Source organism: Pristiophorus japonicus, unplaced genomic scaffold (assembly GCF_044704955.1).
Source record: "Pristiophorus japonicus isolate sPriJap1 unplaced genomic scaffold, sPriJap1.hap1 HAP1_SCAFFOLD_224, whole genome shotgun sequence".
NCBI lineage: Eukaryota > Metazoa > Chordata > Chondrichthyes > Pristiophoridae > Pristiophorus > Pristiophorus japonicus.
The window spans coordinates 321,443-327,604 of record NW_027251951.1 but is presented as its reverse complement, the minus strand read 5'-3'; positions in this window follow the sequence as shown (position 1 = coordinate 327,604).

The following is a 6,162-nucleotide window of genomic DNA, read 5'->3' as shown; positions in this document are numbered from 1 at the left end:
TCCAGTTCTGACGAAAGGTCTTCATCCTGAAACAGTGGGCCCAATTTTGGTCAACCCGTTTTTTTGGCGCACTGACCCTTTATGTGCCAACTTTGTGCGCTGGAAAGGGCGGCAAAAAATGTTCTTAGTATCCTGGCCCTTCTGCCGAGTGTCCCGGGCTCTGGCGCGGCATCCATGGTGGAGTGGGGGCGCGGAACTACAGCCCTGCACTGAAAACACTGCTGGCAGCAGTCCGCATGCACAGTGGAGTCTGCACGCATACTCCTTACCCTCCCAGTGTGTCCTGCAAGCTGTCAGCAGGACCCAATGTTCACCACCCCTAGCCATGGCCGAATGGTCGCCCACGTCTGAATGCAGCCCAGGCTGCCAGAACCCACCCGAGATGTCGTCAAGCCCAGCCATTCCTCTCCCTCCTTCCGATGCCGTCAAGCCCTGTCTTTCCTCTTCCTCCCTCCCGATGCCATGGAGCCCAGCCTTTCCTCTCCCTTCCCCCAACCCCCCCCCCCCCCACCGCAAGCCTCCCGATGCGTCTTTGCCGACCGCCCCTATCCCATACTGAATGGACTCCCGTATAGGCCAGCCCGCTGCTTTCCCAAGCCCAAGATAGCATTTACTTCAAATATTTAATTGTTAATTAATTGTTTACCTGAGTTCTTTATTTTTATTTCGTTATTTTAACTTTTATTTGGAATGTTTGCTGCTTGGTGCTTGGGTGCAGGTCCTTACTTACTTACATGAGCCGATTTCATAACTGCCCACAAAGTTTTTTAGAGCTGGCCACATACGCTGACCTAAGTCGATTTGGTTAAGTGTCAGCTGGCCAAAACAGGCGTAAGTGTCTGGGAACGCCCCCCTTTGAAAAAAGAACTGAACTAAAAAAATCGTACCGAACTAAAAGTTACTCTGGAGCAAGTTTATTGGAGAAAATGGGGTTTTTTAAACTTACGTCAGAAAAATCAATTTACTCCAAAAAAATTGATGCAAGTCATGGCCAAAATTGGGCCCATTAACTCAGTTTCTCTCTCCACAGATGCTGCCTGACTTGCTGAGTATTTCCAGCATTTTCTGTTTTTTTTTTAGAAAACAATGTTTAACTCTGGGGCTTAGGTTTGAATTGATGAAAAATGGGTGCGAAAAACTTATCTGAACAAAATTAATGAACATTATTTATATATTGGAACATTTTTCTATGCTAAAGACACTGCATAGATGCTGGTTATTGTTGCAGTTTGGAGTAACCACAGTACAGTTTTCAGAAGATATGAACTGCTATATCTGAGAACAAACATGAACTATTTGGGCAAGTGTTCACTTTGGCAGTACTGTTTTAGTGAATTGCTTAAAAAGACTGAGTACTCTTCATAGGATAACACAGGCTTACAAATTCTTATAGTCAAATGTTATAATCTCCCTTCATCTCCTGAAGGTATTCATTCTTTGTTGGGGTACGGGCTTGGGCACTGGGCTTCCGTTCATTACCGCTCAGAAAAATTTCTTACATAATGCATGAAATTATATTCTCAAAAGCAGTAATGGCACTCTGTCAGTGCCACATGCTAGTCAGAGTAGGAATCGCAGGATAGCTCAGATGAATACGTGGCTTGAGGAATGGTGCACAATGGAGGGATTCAAATTCCTGAGACATTTGAACCAGATCTGGGGGAGGTGGGACCAGTACAAACCGGACGGTCTGCACCTGGGCAGGACCGGAACCAATGTCCTAGGGGGGGGGGGGGGGGGAGTGTTTGCTAGTGTTGTTGGGGAGAAGTTAAACTAATATGGCAGGGGGATGGGAACCTATGCAGGGAGACAGAGGGAAGTAGAATGGGGCAGAAGCAAAAGATAGAAAGAAGAAAAGTAAAAGTGGAGGGCAGAGAAACCTAAGGCAAAAAGCAAAAAAGGCCACATTACACCAAAATTCTAAAGGGGCAAAGTGTGTTAGAAACACAAGCCTGAAAACTCTGTGCCTCAATGCGAGGAGTATTCGGAATAAGGTGGACGAATTAACTGCGCAGATAGCAGTTAAAGGGTATGATGTAATTGGCATCACAGAGACATGGCTCCAGGGTGACCAAGGCTGGGAACTCAACATCCAGGGGTATTCAACAGTTAGGAAGGATAGACAGAAAGGAAAAGGAGGCGGGGTGGCATTGCTGGTTAAAGAGGAAATTAATGCAATAGTAAGAAAAGACATTAGTTTGGATGATGTGGAATCGGTATGGATGGAGCTGTGGAATACCAAGGGGCAGAAAACGCTAGTGGGAGTTGTGTACAGACCTCCAAACAGTAGTAGTGAGGTTGAGGACAGCATCAAAGAAGAAATTAGGGATGTGTGCAATAAAGGTACAGCAGTTACCATGGGTGACTTTAATCTACATATAGATTGGGCTAACCAAACTGGTAGCAATGTGGTGGAGGAGGATTTCCTGGAGTGTATTTAGGGATGATTTTCTAGACCAATATGTTGAGGAACCAGCTAGGGAGCTGGCCATCCTAGACTGGGTGATGTGTAATGAGAAAGGACTAATTAGCAATCTTGTTGTGCGAGGCTCCTTGGGGAAGAGTAACCATAACATGGTAGAATTCTGTATTAAGATGGAAAGTGACACAGTTAATTCAGAAACTAGGATCCTGAACTTAAGGAAAGGTAACTTCGATGGTTTGAGGCGTGAATTGGCTAGAATAGACTGGCAAATGATACTTAAAGGGTTGACAGTGGATAGGCAATGGCAAACATTTAAAGATCACATGGATGAACTTCAGCAATTGTACATCCCTGTCTGGAGTAAAAATAAAATGGTGAAGGTGGCTCAACCATGGCTAACAAGGGAAATTAAGGATAGTGTTAAATCCAAGGAAGAGGCATATAAATTGGTCAGAAAAAGCAACAAACCTGACGACTGGGAGAAATTTAGAATTCAGCAGAGGAGGACAAAGGGTTTAATTCAGAGGGGGAAAATAGAGAACGAGAAGAAGCTTGCCGGGAACATAAAAACTGACTACAAAAGCTTCTATAGATATGTGAAGAGAAAAATATTAGTGAAGACAAACGTAGGTCCCTTGCATTCTGATTCAGATGAATTTATAATGAGGAACAAAGAAATGGCAGACCAATTGAACAAATACTTTGGTTCTGTCTTCATGAAGGAAGACACAAATAACCTTTCGGAAGTACTAGGGGACTGAGGGTCTAGTGAGAAGGAGGAACTGAAGGATATCCTTAGTAGGCGGGAAATTGTGTTCGGGAAATTGATGGGATTGAAGGCTGATAAATCCCCGGGGCTTAATAGTCTGCATCCCAGAGTACTTAAGGAAGTGGCCCTAGAAATAGTGGATGCATTGGTGATCATTTTCCAGCAGTCTATCGACTCTGGATCAGTACCTATGGACTGGAGGGTAGCTAATGTAACACCACTTTTTAAAAAAGGAGAGAGAGAGAAAACAGTAATTCTGACATCATCAGTAGTGGGGAAAATGTTGGAATCAATTATTAAGGATGAAATAGCTATGGACTGGAGGGTAGCTAACGTAACACCACTTTTTAAAAAAGGAGGGAGAGAAAAAACGGGTAATTATAGACAGGTTAGCCTAACATCAGTGGTGGGGAAAATGTTGGAATCAATTATTAAGGATGAAATAGCAGTGCATTTGGAAAGTAGTGACAGGAACGGTCCAAGTCAGCATGGATTTATGAAGGGGAAATCATGCTTGACAAATCTTCTGGAATTTTTTGAGGATTTAACTAGTAGAGTGGACAAGGGAGAACCAGTGGATGTGGTGTATTTGGACTTTCAAAAGCCATTTGACAAGGTCCCACACAAGAGATTGGTGTGCAAATTCAAAGCACATGGTATTGGGGGTAATATACTGATGTGGATAGAGAACTGGTTGGCAGACAGGAAGCAGAGAGTCGGGATAAATGCATCCTTTTCGGAATGGAAGCTAGTGACTAGTAGAATGCCGCAGGGCTCAGTGCTGGGACCGCAGATCTTTACAATATACATCAATGATTTGGATGAAGGAATTGAGTGTAATATCTCCAAGTTTGCGGATGACACTAAACTGGATGGCGGTGTGAGCTGTGAGAGGGACGCTAGGAGGCTGCAGGTCGACTTGGACAGGTTAGGTGAGTGGGCAAAAGCATAGCAGATGCAGTATAATGTGGATAAACGTGAGGATATCCACTTTGGGGGCAAAAACGCGAAGACAGAATATTATCTGAATGGCGGCAGATTAGGAAAATGGGAGGTGCAATGAGACCTGGATGTTATGGTTCATCAGTCATTGAAAGTGGGCATACAGATACAGCAGGCGGTGAAGAAGGCAAATGGTAAGTTGGCCTTCATAGCTAGAGGATTTGAGTATAGAAGCAGGGAGGTCTTACTGCAGTTGTACAGGGCCTTGGTGAGGCCTCACCTGGAATATTGTGTTCAGTTTTGGTCTCCTAATCTGAGGAAGGACGTTCTTGCTATTGAGGGAGTGCAGCGAAGGTTCATCAGACTGATTCCCGGAATGGCAGGACTGACATATGAGGAGAGACTGGATCAACTGGGCCTTTATACATTGGAGTTTAGAAAGATGAGAGGGGATCTCACAGAAACATATAAGATTCTGACGGGACGGGACAGGTTAGATGCGGGTAGAATGTTCCCGATGTTGGGGAACTCCAGAACCAGGGGACACAGTCTTAGGATAAGTTGTAAGCCATTTAGGACTGAGATGAGGAGAAACTTCTTCACTTAGAGAATTGTTAACCTGTGGAATTCCCTGCCGCAGAGAGTTGTTGATGCCAGTTAATTGGATATATTCAAGAGGGAGTTAGATATGGCCCTTACGGCTAAGGGGATCAAGGGATATGGAGAGAAAGCAGGAAAGGGGTACTGAGGGAATGATTAGCCATGATCTTATTGAATGGCGGTGCAGACTCGAAGGGCCAAATGGCCTACTCCTGCACCTATCTTCTATGTTTCTATGTCCCAAAACACAGGAAGGCAAATTTTCCAATTATTTTCTCCCAGTACTGGGAGCGTGCATCAGAAAAAATGCATGTATTCGGCCCATGGTTTTCTGTTCATTATGATTAATGGGAAGTGGGAAGTGCTTGAACATGATTTCTCTGATATCTGCTTCAAATGAGCAAGGTGCCAGGCTAGGGGCACACAATCAGAAAATTAGCCTCAACATGTACCGTCACTGGAACAATTATATTCATAATGATGCCCTTGTTCTTATCCCGTGCCATTGGATATGAGTATCCCCCGATGCCAACCCAGAGTTCAGAGTTACAGTCCCCACTGCCTGGGATTGTCTGGAGTGGGCAGTGCTCTCTTGACAGGTGATGTGATTGATGACATCTCTACGGGACTGCCAGACCCCACAAGAAAAAGACACACGTTCACATGTCAGAAATCTACTGGACCGTTAGTGTCTTTAAAAAAATTTTGCAACCACTTCCATTGTATGAGCTACAGCATTTTGCACATATAGAAGAATATTGACCCTGAAAGAGACACACATATTATTTGCCAAAAAGGAAACCCCCAAGAGCGAGATGGCGGGGCACATGAACTCCATGCAGCACATCGGCCAAATGCAATGTTTTCTCTTGAGGCCTGCACATAGTTGTTTCTGTAAACCGGAAAGAATTCAAAACTTTACAAACTATTTGAACTAAAATTACTCAGCATGGGTTTTTACATTCCAAGTGATTGATTTTCCCATTGTTATGCATAAATCAATGTTTATTTTTACATTAATTATACATCAAAACTTCCTAATTAGTATCAAGTAATGTTTCATGGAATAGGTTTTAAACTGGAGTCTCTGCATCCTAGGAGTCTGTGAGGGGAGCCAGGAGGTCTGTGAGCTCACTCGATCTTTGTGGGTGATCAGATCTCCCTATTATTCTGTATTGCTGAATTACTTCAAAGTAATTTCGATTGCAAAAGATGCCTGCAATGGTAGCACTCTTCAGCAGCTGACAAGGTCTTTCAGAAGTTAGGGTAGGTCAATATCTCCCACACTGAAAAGCTTGAACACCACTGTGCTATTGGAGACAAGTGCTTAGTACCTGCCTGCGATTCCACTGGTCATCTACTTCTACATGATGCAGACCCAGATAGTCCTCTCTGTGTGCCAGGTATAAAGCACAGAATTCAAGGG